The sequence below is a fragment of the Trachypithecus francoisi genome, unplaced genomic scaffold (genome assembly GCF_009764315.1).
Source record: "Trachypithecus francoisi isolate TF-2019V2 unplaced genomic scaffold, Tfra_2.0 Lachesis_group11, whole genome shotgun sequence".
NCBI classification, from domain to species: Eukaryota; Metazoa; Chordata; class Mammalia; order Primates; family Cercopithecidae; genus Trachypithecus; species Trachypithecus francoisi.
The window spans coordinates 83,245,774-83,256,564 of NW_022681456.1; positions in this window are offsets into that span (position 1 = coordinate 83,245,774).

The window sequence follows — 10,791 nt, forward strand, 5'->3', positions numbered from 1 at the left end:
TGGTTTGAAACAAATTGAAAACTTTGAAACCAGAAAATTAAGTCAATGACTTGTTTAAAACTGACCTGAGCAACTTGTTATATTACGCCAAAATGCTTTTTAGTGAATGATTACCAGATGTCTCCATTTTGAGGAGGAGACATTTCTGGTTGTCTTATATATTCCTAGTACTGGTTCTCAACTTCAGTTCTTTCCTCAGCAGGCTGCTATTGGTATTTATTTATTTATTTATTTATTTATTTATTTATTTATTGTATGTCTAGGTGTTTGGATAGGAAAGTTGGACTAGATGCCTTTTTTTTTTTTTTTTAATATAGAAATGAAGCTGGGCACGGTGGCTCATGCCTGTAATCCCAACACTTTGGGAGGCTGAGGCAGGCAGATCACTTGAGGCCAGAAGATCGAGACCAGCCTGGCTAACATGGTGAAACCCCGTCTCTACTAAAAATACAAAATTAGCCAGGCATGGTGGCACACACCTGTAATTCCAGCTACTTGGGAGTCTAAGACATGAGAATTGCTTAAACCTGGGGGGTAGGATTGCAATGAGCTGAGATCAGGCTGCTGCACTCCAGCCTGGGTGATAGAGCAAGACTCTGTCTCGAAACAAAAATTTTTTTTTTAATGAAATAAAATAAAATATATAAATGAGGTCTCACTATGTTGCCTGCCAGGCTGGTCTTGAACTCCTGGGCTCAAGTGATCCTCCTGTCTCATCTTCCAAAGCGCTAGGAGTACAGGTGTGAGCCACCGTGCCTGGCCAAGACTGGGTGACTTTTTTGTTTTGAGACAGAGTCTCACTCTGTTGCCCAGGCTGGAGTTAAATGGCCCGATCTCGGCTCACTGCAACCTCCGCCTCCTGGGTTCAAGCGATTCTCCTGCCTCAGCCTCCTAAGTAGCTGGGACTACAGGTGCAGACCATCATGCCAGGCTAATTTTTCTCTTTTTGGTAGAGACGGGGTTTTACTATGTTGGCCAGGCTGGTCTTGAACTCCTAACCTTGTGATCCACCCACCTCGGCCTCCCAAAGTGCTAGGATTACAGACTTGAGCCACTGCACCTGGCCCAAGGCTAGGTGACTTTTAAGGTTTCTTCCAAATCTGTGCATTTGTGACTCTTACTGCAAATGATGCATAAAATTATATATATAGATAAGGCACAGTTGTTCATGCCTGTAAGCCCAGCACTTTGGGAGGCCAAAATGGGAGGATCACTTTGGGCCAGGTCAGGAGTTCAAGACCAGCCTGGGCAGCAAAGTGAGACCCCCCCCCCCATCTCTACAAAAAGTTAAAAAAATTAGCCAGGCATGGCAGTGATTACTTGAGCCCAGGGTTGGAGGCTGCAGTGAGCTGTGATCATGCCACTGCACTTATAGCCTAAGTGATGAAGTGAGACCCCCATCTCAAAGAAAACAAAACAAGAATTGTATCTCCCTCTGTCACCCAGGCTGGAGTGCAGTGCCACAGTTATAGCTCACTGCAGCCTCAAACTCCCAGGCTCAAGTGATCCTCCTGCCTCAGCCTACCAAGTAGCTAGGATTACAGGCACACACCACGAAGCCCTGCTAATGTTTTTTTTTTTTGTAGAGACAGGGTCTTATCTTGTTGCCCAAGCTGGTCTTGAACTCCTGGCCTCAAGCAGTCCTCCTGCCTTGGCCTCCCAAAGTGTTGAGATTACATGCCTGGCATTCATTAATATATTGACTATAAATTGCACTTAACTATTTTTACCTGAAGTCAGGGTTTTTTAGAGTAGTCTTCAATTTATGGAAATGAACTTATACAACTTTGTAATTATAGATCCTTAAATTTACCAGAAAAATCTCTTAGGCTTTCTTTAGCTACAAAAAGTTTTTATTGTGCCAGTGATGTATAATTGGTAAGAACTGGCATAGTGATAGAACATTGTAATTATTCAGTTTGCTTTAAAACATTGCATATGTTCACTAATAATGCTTTCAATTAAATGAAAATTTTATACTAGCTTTTTCATTATGAAAGTAATACACGGCCGGGCGCGGTGGCTCAAGCCTGTAATCCCAGCACTTTGGGAGGCCGAGACGGGCGGATCACGAGGTCAGGAGATCGAGACCATCCTGGCTAACACGGTGAAACCCCGTCTCTACTAAAAAAGACAAAAAACTAGCTGGGCGAGGTGGCGGGCGCCTGTAGTCCCAGCTACTCGGGAGGCTGAGGCAGGAGAATGGCGTAAACCCGGGAGGCGGAGCTTACAGTGAGCTGAGATCCGGCCACTGCACTCCAGCCTGGGCGACAGAGCGAGACTCCGTCTCAAAAAAAAAAAAAAGAAAAAAAAAAAGAAAGTAATACACAAAATGTTAAATTCAAACTATAAAGAATAGCATCATATAACTTAACCCCCTTACCTCTTAGTCCCACTCTGTAGAGGTAATCATTGCAGAGAATTTCCCCCATCACATGCGCGCGCGCGCACACACACACACACACACACAGACACTCAGATGGGCTCATGTTATGCTAATGACCTGTAATTTGATTTTTGTGTTTAGCATATCTTGAATATCTTACTATATTAGAATTTTTAGTTCTACATCATTCTTTTTAAAAACCAGTTATTCTGTATGGATGCCATTTAGGTCACATATATTTGAACATGCATCGTTTTTGTGTGTGTGCATGTCACCCAGGCTGGAGCGCAGTGGCACCATCACAGCTCATTGCAGCCTCTGCCTCCCAGGCTCAAGCGATCCTCCCACCTTAGCCTCCCAAGTAGCTGGGGCTACAGGTGTGTGCCACCACACTTGGCTAATTTTGTATGTTTTTGTAGAGACAAGGTCTCCCTATATTGCCCATGCTGGTCTTGACCTCCTGGGCTCAAGCATCCTCCTGCCTCAGCCTCCCAAAATGCTGGGATTATAAGTGTGAGCCACCCACCATACCAGCCTAGGCCCTTTAGAGAATTGGCATAGCATCCTGTTTGACTTACCATTGCCTGTACTCCCTTAAAGTATAATAGGTTCCATGTAGAAAAAGCTGCTGTATAGCCCGGCTAATTTTTATATTTTTAGTAGAGACGGGGTTTCACTGGGTTGGCCAAGCTGGTCTCAAACTTCTGACCTCAAGTGATCCACCAGCCTTGACCTCCCAAAGTGTTGGGATTACAGGCATGAGCCACTGCGCCCAGCCTAATTGATAATGAAAAGGGAGTTATTGGGAAATATTAATAAAAGGGGAGGGGAGTCATTGCAGGACTCTAAGGATTGAGTAGTCACTACCTGAAATGTGGCCGTTGAGTAATAAGATTGACTGTACAGTGTTATGGCCCAGTGAGAACGTAAGTGATTTATTTAAAAAGCCATATAAAGGGAAGAAACAGGGCCGGGCACGGTGGCTCACACCTGTAATCCTAGTGCTTTGGGAGGCTGAGGCAGGCAGATCACCTGAAGTCAGGAGTTCAAGATCAACCTGGCCAACATGCTGAAACCCTGTCTCTGCTAAAAATACAAAAAAATAATTAGCCAGGTGTGGTGGTGCATGCCTGTAATCCCAGCTACTCTGGAGGCTGAATCACAAGAATTGCTTGAACCCAGGAGGCGGAGATTGCAGTGAGCCAAGGTTGCGCCACTGCACTCCAGCCTGTACGAGAGAAACAGAGACAGAGAAAAACAAACTCTATTTTTAAAAAATTTTTTTAAAAAGACAACCCAAGACATGACAAAAAAGTAAGGTCCACATGAAGGGGCAGAAGTTCTGATTCCTGGATGTCCAGGTACTGGGTATGTTGTGAGGGCAGAGTATGATCTCTGAGTTGGAGGTTCTGCGGGAAGCTTGGCAAGTAAAGAAGGTGTGGGATAATGGCACCAACCATTTCTAATGTATGCATAATGGAGGAGTGTTCTCAAAATCCTGTGTATCCCTAGATATTCTGAGAAAGTGTTTTGTATAGGGTTACTGCAGAGATTTGAACTGTCTTGCAAATCACCATGAAGGGCTGAACAGAACTTCGGTATTCAGTCTTGAAAGCAATTTAGAGTCCAAATGTTTGAAGTCAGGATTGAGCTTCTCCCTCTTGTAGCTTTTTTCTCTGGCCAAACCTAAGAATTCCAGATTTTTGGGGACTGGAGAACTGAAATTGAACCATTTTATCATTTTCCTGAGTCATTGGTCTGCTGTTTTGGTCGCGGATGGTTCCTCTACAGGAATTTGATCTGTTATGACCCCCATGGGTCTTATGAGAACTCCAGTCTCACTGGGAATGGCATGATTGTCCCACCCAGCTGCCTCATTTATATATATTTCTTTTTTTTTCTTTTTTTCCTTTTTTTTTTTTTTTTTGAGACAGAGTCTGTCGCCCAGGCTGGAGTGCAGTGGCGCGACCTCGGCTCACTCCAACCTCTGCCTCCTGGGTTCAAGCGATCCTCCTGCCTCAGCCTCCTGAGTAGCTGGGATTACAGGTATGTGCCACCACGCCCGGCTAATTTTTATATTTTTAGTAGAGACAGGGTTTCACCGGGTTGGCCAAGCTGGTCTCAAACTTCTGACCTCAAGTGATCCACCAGTCTTGACCTCCCAAAGTGTTGGGATTACAGGCATGAGCCACTGTGCCCAGCCTTTCTTTCTTTCTTAGCTTCTTTTTTTGTTTTTATTTTTAAGAGACAGGGTCCTCCTCTGTTGCCCAGGCTGTGGTGTGATCATAGCACACTGCAGCCTTGAACTCCTGGGCTCAAGTGATCCTCTCGCCTCAGTCTCCGGAGTAGGTAGGACTACAGGCACATGCCACCACACCCAGCTAATTTGTTTTGTTTTGTTTGAGGCAGGATCTCACTTTGTTGCCTAGGCTGGAAGGCAGTGGTACCATCACAGCTCGCTGCAGCCTTGACCTCCTGGGCTCAAGCAATTCTCCCACCTCAGCCCATCCAAAGTGCTGGGATTACAGGAATGTGCCACTGTGCCCAGCCCTAATTTTTATTTTTTGTAGAAACAGGATCTTACCATGTGGCCCTTGCTAATCTGAACTCCTGGCTTCAAGCGAGCCTCCCACCTTGGCCTTCCAAAGTACTGGGATTATAGGCATGAGCCACCACACCCAGCCTATATACTATTTCATTAGGAATAATCCTACGTCATTCTGCTTCTCCTGTAAATGCTCTATTTTCTTAGTTGTGAGTTAAGGCTTTCCCTGCTAGAATGCTTGCTTTTAGTTTGTGATTAATTTTTGTTTCATTATACCAACTCCAAAACTTAGATGAGGAAGAATATCCTACCACTGCAAAATGGAGTGAGTTGGGAAAGATGCCCTTTGTGACATGGGAGTAATGCCACCAGCACTGTTTTTTCTGCATACTTTATTTCTCCTTCCTGCTTCTTTAGTGACCTTGTATTTTATCTTCAACCTTGAACTTTCATCTATTTCCACTTCTTCCTTCTTTTCACGTATTTCTTCACACATTCTCTACAGCATTTCCCCTGTAATGTTCCTTGTGAACATAGGCCTAAGCTAAAATCTATCTTGCTTGAAAATTTCTTTTTTTTTTTCTTGAGACAGAGTCTTGCTCTGTCGCTCAGGCTGGAGTGCAATGGTGCGATCTCAGCTTACTGCAACCTCCGCCTCCCAGGTTCAAGTGATTCTCCTGCCTCAGACTCCCAAGTAGCTGAGATTACAGGGGCCCACCATCATGGTCGGCTAATTTTTGTATTTTTAGTAGAGACAGGGTTTCACCATATTGGCCAGGCTGGTCTCGAACTTCTGACCTTGTGATCCACCCACCTCGGCCTCCCAAAGTGCTGGGATTACAGGCGTGAGCCACCGTGCCTGGCTGAAAATTTCAAGTAGGTTTAGCATTTGCATTTTCAAATTCAGACACTGAAAAGTTGCATATGAATTAAAGTTTTCAGTTGGATTAATATCAGTTATAAGGGAACTTGCTATTTAAAATAGTATTATAAGCCGAGCGCTGTGGCTCACACCTGTAATCCCAGCACTTTGGGAGGCCGAGGCGGGCGGATCAAGAGGTCAGGAGATCGATACCATTCTGGCTAACACAGTGATACCCTGTCTCTAATAAAAATACAAAAAAAATAGCGGGGCGCGGTGGTGGGCACCTGTAGTCCCAGCTACTCGGGAGGCTGAGGCAGGAGAATTGCTTGAACCCGGGAGGTGGAGCTTGCAGTGAGCCAAGATTGCGCCACTGCACTCCAGCCTGGGCAACAGGGTGAGACTCCATCTCAAAAAAATAAAAATAAAAATAAATAATATTATTGTGGTGTTGTCTTATTGTACTATTTTTTACTGATCGACTATTTTGGGACATGAGTTATAACTGGTTTACCTATTATGTGAATCTCTGTTTTCATATGTTAGATTTGTTTAAGATGAGGTGCACATTTTAATTAATGCAGATTCTTGTTTTCTTTTCCTTTTTTTGTGTGCGGGGAGGACAGAGTTTCACTTTTGTCGTCCAGGCTGGAGTGCAATGGCGCATATGACTTCTTTGGTGTTTGTGCTTTCAGTGTGCTGTGGCACTCTTTTTCTCAGATTTACACATACTGTTCTCTTTTTGTGAGTGTGGAATTAGTCACAAAGAAGTGCCTGTCTCTCTAGATCTGGAATATAATTAAATGTAAATGAGTGAAGTAACATACAACTTTAGGGCTAAGTCTACAGATTCCTTTTCAGCAAAACAAATACAATGCCTTAGATTTTTATTTTAACCCTTTTTCTCTAAGAATGTCAACATATTATATACTCTGTCCTATTTATCGTCACCTCTCTGGGGAGTGTGTTCTTGTTTATCTTTTGGTGGTAAGAGGTAGTTGATACAGTATATATTTTGGTGCCAGATAGACCTGCATTCAAATCCCAGATCCTTCTCTTCCTGGATATGACTTTGGACAGAGTAATCTTTCAAGCCTCAATTTTATCATCTTAACCCTATGAATTAAGTATTAAAAAGGAGGTAGTACGTAATTCATAGGGTTATTTGAGAGTTTTAAAGGGATTATGAGTGTGAAAGTTTATACTGAATACTATACACCTGTTCATTAGCTCAATAATTGAGGATACTACTGACTATAAGATCACCTTCACACACAGACATAGCTGAAAGACCAAAGTATAAAACACTTCCCAGGGTCAGGCGTGGTGGCTCATGCCTGTAATCCTAGCACTTTGGGAGGCCAAGGCAGGAGGATTGTTTGAACCCAGGAGTCCAAGACCAGCCTGGGCAACGTGAGACCCTTGTCTCTACTAGAAAAAAAAAAAAAGAAAGAAAAGAAAACACTGCTCAGGACATGATTTTTTTTTTTTTTTTTTAAGATAGAGTCTCGTTCTGTTGTCCAGGCTGAAGTTCAGTGGCGCGATCTCGGCTCACTGTAACCTCTGCCTTCCTGGGTTCAAGTGATTCTCATGCCTCAACCTTCCAAGTAGCTGGGATTACAGGCACGTGCCACCATGCCCAGCTATTTTCAGTAGAGACGGGGTTTCGCCATGTTGGCCAGGCTGGTCTTGAACTGGCGTCAAGTGATCTACCTGCCTTGGCCTCCCCAAGTGCTGGGATTACAGGCCTGAGCCAGCACACCCGGCCTGTTATTTTTATTTTTAGTGACAGAGTCTCTGCCAGGTATGGTGGCTCAGGCCTATAATCCCAGCACTTGGGGAGGCTGAGGCTGGCGGATTGCTTGAGCACAGGAGTTCGAGACCAGCCTGGGCAACACAGGGAGAACCCCAGTCTCTATTTTATTACATTTTTTTAATTAAAAAAGAGAGGGGGGAGGGTCTTGTTCTGTCACTCAGGCTGGAGTGCAGTGGCATGAACACAGCTGTCAGTGCAGTCTTGACCTCCTGTTCTCAAGTGATTCTCCCACCTCAGTCTCCCAAGTAAATGGGATCACAGGTGCATGCCACTGCACCTGGCTAATTTTTAAAAATTTCTTGAGACAGAGTCTCCCTCCATGTTGTCCAGGCTGGTCTCAAACTCCTGGGCTCGAGCAATCTTCCCTCCTCAGCCTCCTAAAATGCTGGGATTACGGGTGTGAGCCACCATGCCTGGTCCAGATGATCTTTTAACTGATCAAGAGCTTATTCCCAAATTGAATTCTGCTGTCTTCTCAAAGGATGTGCTAGCCTTGGTTTGGCTATCTTTTCGTTTGGTGGCATTAACCAATTGAGGTTAATGCATTGGTCACTGGGGCTGATGGTGCCCTGATGAATTTCCATGACTGCTAGAACACTGGATGAGTAGACATATGAGACACTTTTTTTTAGCATCCTCAACATGGGCATTAGGCTGGTTTTTTGTTAGCCTACTGATTTTATAGAGTGGTCTAGGATAGTTTTCTCTTCCCTTTTGTCTTCTGTATGTACAGGAAGAATGGGATCATGAACCAAACCTTCTACACAACTGAATAGAAAGCTTATGATTAAAAATAGCTAACATTTACACAGCACTGACTGTTGTAAACATTTTCCAATGTATCAGCTGTTTAATCTTCACAAAACCCAATGAGATAGACATCATCATCCCCGTCTTGCAAATGAGGAAGCTAAGGCAGAAAACTTATGTCCCTTGCCCGGGGTCATGCCACTAGTAAGTAGAGGAAGTGGGGTTTATATTCAGGCAGTCTGGCTCCAGGATCCATGGTCTTGATCACTCGTTATATTGCATCTAAATTTCAGCAGAGAGGGAGATGATAAGTGCATGTTACCAAAAAATTGCTTTTTTCTGATCTGCTTTTTTATTTTGCAGTGTAGTGTCCTAGCTTCTTGGAGTCTCTGATGTCACCTAGGGGAGAGAACCGAAATTCTTAGCATTTTTTCCCAAGCCATCCAACCTCTCAATTCTAAAGCTGAGATGGCTTGGTAGCTAGTGGATCTGGCTTCATAGTTTCTTGATTGCAGTGAAAAATGCACCAGGTTTTGGAATCAGCCTAACCTGAGTTTAAATCTTGCCATCCATCCATCTATCCAATAAATATCTATCATGCTCTTAAATGTCAACTATAGGCTTTGTACTGTGTGCTGAGGATACAGTAAACAAAAACAATTCCTTGCTCTCACCAAATTTAGTCAAGTGAGACAAGACAAAAACAAATACATCAGGTGGATGCTAACAAGAAATATAAGGCACAGGGATAGAAACTAAGGAGAAGCACCATTTTAGAAATATGGTTAGGCATTTGTGCCCGGGAGTTTGAGGCTGCTGTGAGCCATGATCGCGCCACTGCACTCCAGCCTGGGTGACAGAATGAGATCCTGTCTCTTAATGCAGGGAAAAAGAAATATAGTTAGGGAAGATCTCAGATATGGGGACATTTGAGCAGTTATTACGTGAGGGAGTAAGTATGTGGCTAGCTGGTGGAAGCCAGACAAAAGGCCCTGAGGTAAGAGAATGATTGCCCTGTTGAAGCAACTGCAATGAGGCCAGTGTATTCAAGCAGAGTATGGAAGGGGGAAAGTAGAAGCAAACAAGATGACAGAACAAAATGAGGGGGCCGGGTGGGGGGCGGGGGACAAGAGAATGCAGCTAGAGCTTGCCCAGCCTTATAGTTCAAAGGAAAGACAACAGAGAAGAAACCAAGACAATGTGTCTTTGGCAAATCACATACAACTTTTGACTTTTTAATCTTGGTTTTCCCTTTTCTTTTTTTCTTTTCTTTTCTTTTATTTTTTGAGACGGAGTTTCGCTCTTGTTGCCCAGGCTGGAGGACAATGGCGCAGTCTCGGCTCACTGCAACCTCCGCCTCCCAGGTTCAAGCCATTCTCCTGGCTCGGCCTCTCGAGTAGCTGGGATTAAAGGCACTTGCCACCACCCTCGACTAATTTTTGTATTTTTAGTAGAGACGGGGTTTCACCGTGTTGGTCAGGCTGGTCTCGAACTCCTGACCTCATGACCCGCCTGCCTCGGCCTCCCAAAGTGCTGGGATTACAGGCATAGGCCACCGCGACCGGTGCCCTTTCTTAAAAATAGGTTGCGGAAGGGCAGGGTGGCTCATGCGTATCATCCCAGCACTTTGGGAAGCCGAGGCGGGCAGATCGCTTGGGCCCAGGAGTGCAAGACCAACCTGGGCAACATGGCGAAAACCCCTTTTCTATTTAAATAAATAAATCAGTTTGCAAACTTGAGATCATGGCAATTTTTTGTTTGTTTGTTTTTGAGAGGGAGTCTTTGCTCTTTGGCCCAGTTTCGAGTGCAGTGGCGCGATGTCGGATTCACGCCATTCTCCTGCCTCAGCCTCCCGAGTAGCTGGGACTACAGGCGCCGGCCACCACGTCCGGCTAATTTTTGTATTTTTTAGTAGAGACGGGGTTTCACCGTGTTAGCCAGGATGGTTTTGATCTCCTGACCTCGTGATCCGCCCGCCTCTGCCTCCCAAAGTGCTGGGATTACAGGCGTGAGCCACCGCGCCCTGCAGCAATTTTGTTTTGTTTTGTTTTTGAAGAAAACACTCAAAGCAGTTCCTCATATAAGTAGATAACTCAAGATATTGCTTGATTCTTTATAACTTGGGCAGGCTGCAATAAGTCATATTGCTGAAGACTAACACCCCATGAGCGAGGAGAAGGTGGGATCATGTTCCTAATGGCGTGTGGTACTGGCGAAAGGAAAAGGGAGCTTTGGAGGAGAATTCGTTTTTTTAAGATCTGTAACTGAGCGTCTCCTCTCTTCCCCGATTAAAAGGTTGCAGCAGAGCTGCCGCCTCCGGAGCCGGTTTGCCCGCCGGCTTCGGCTTTGCAGCAGTCACCGCCTACAACTCCCGGCATGCTGCTGGGTGTGGAGCCGGCACGTAGACTCCATTTCCCAGCCAGCCCCGGGTC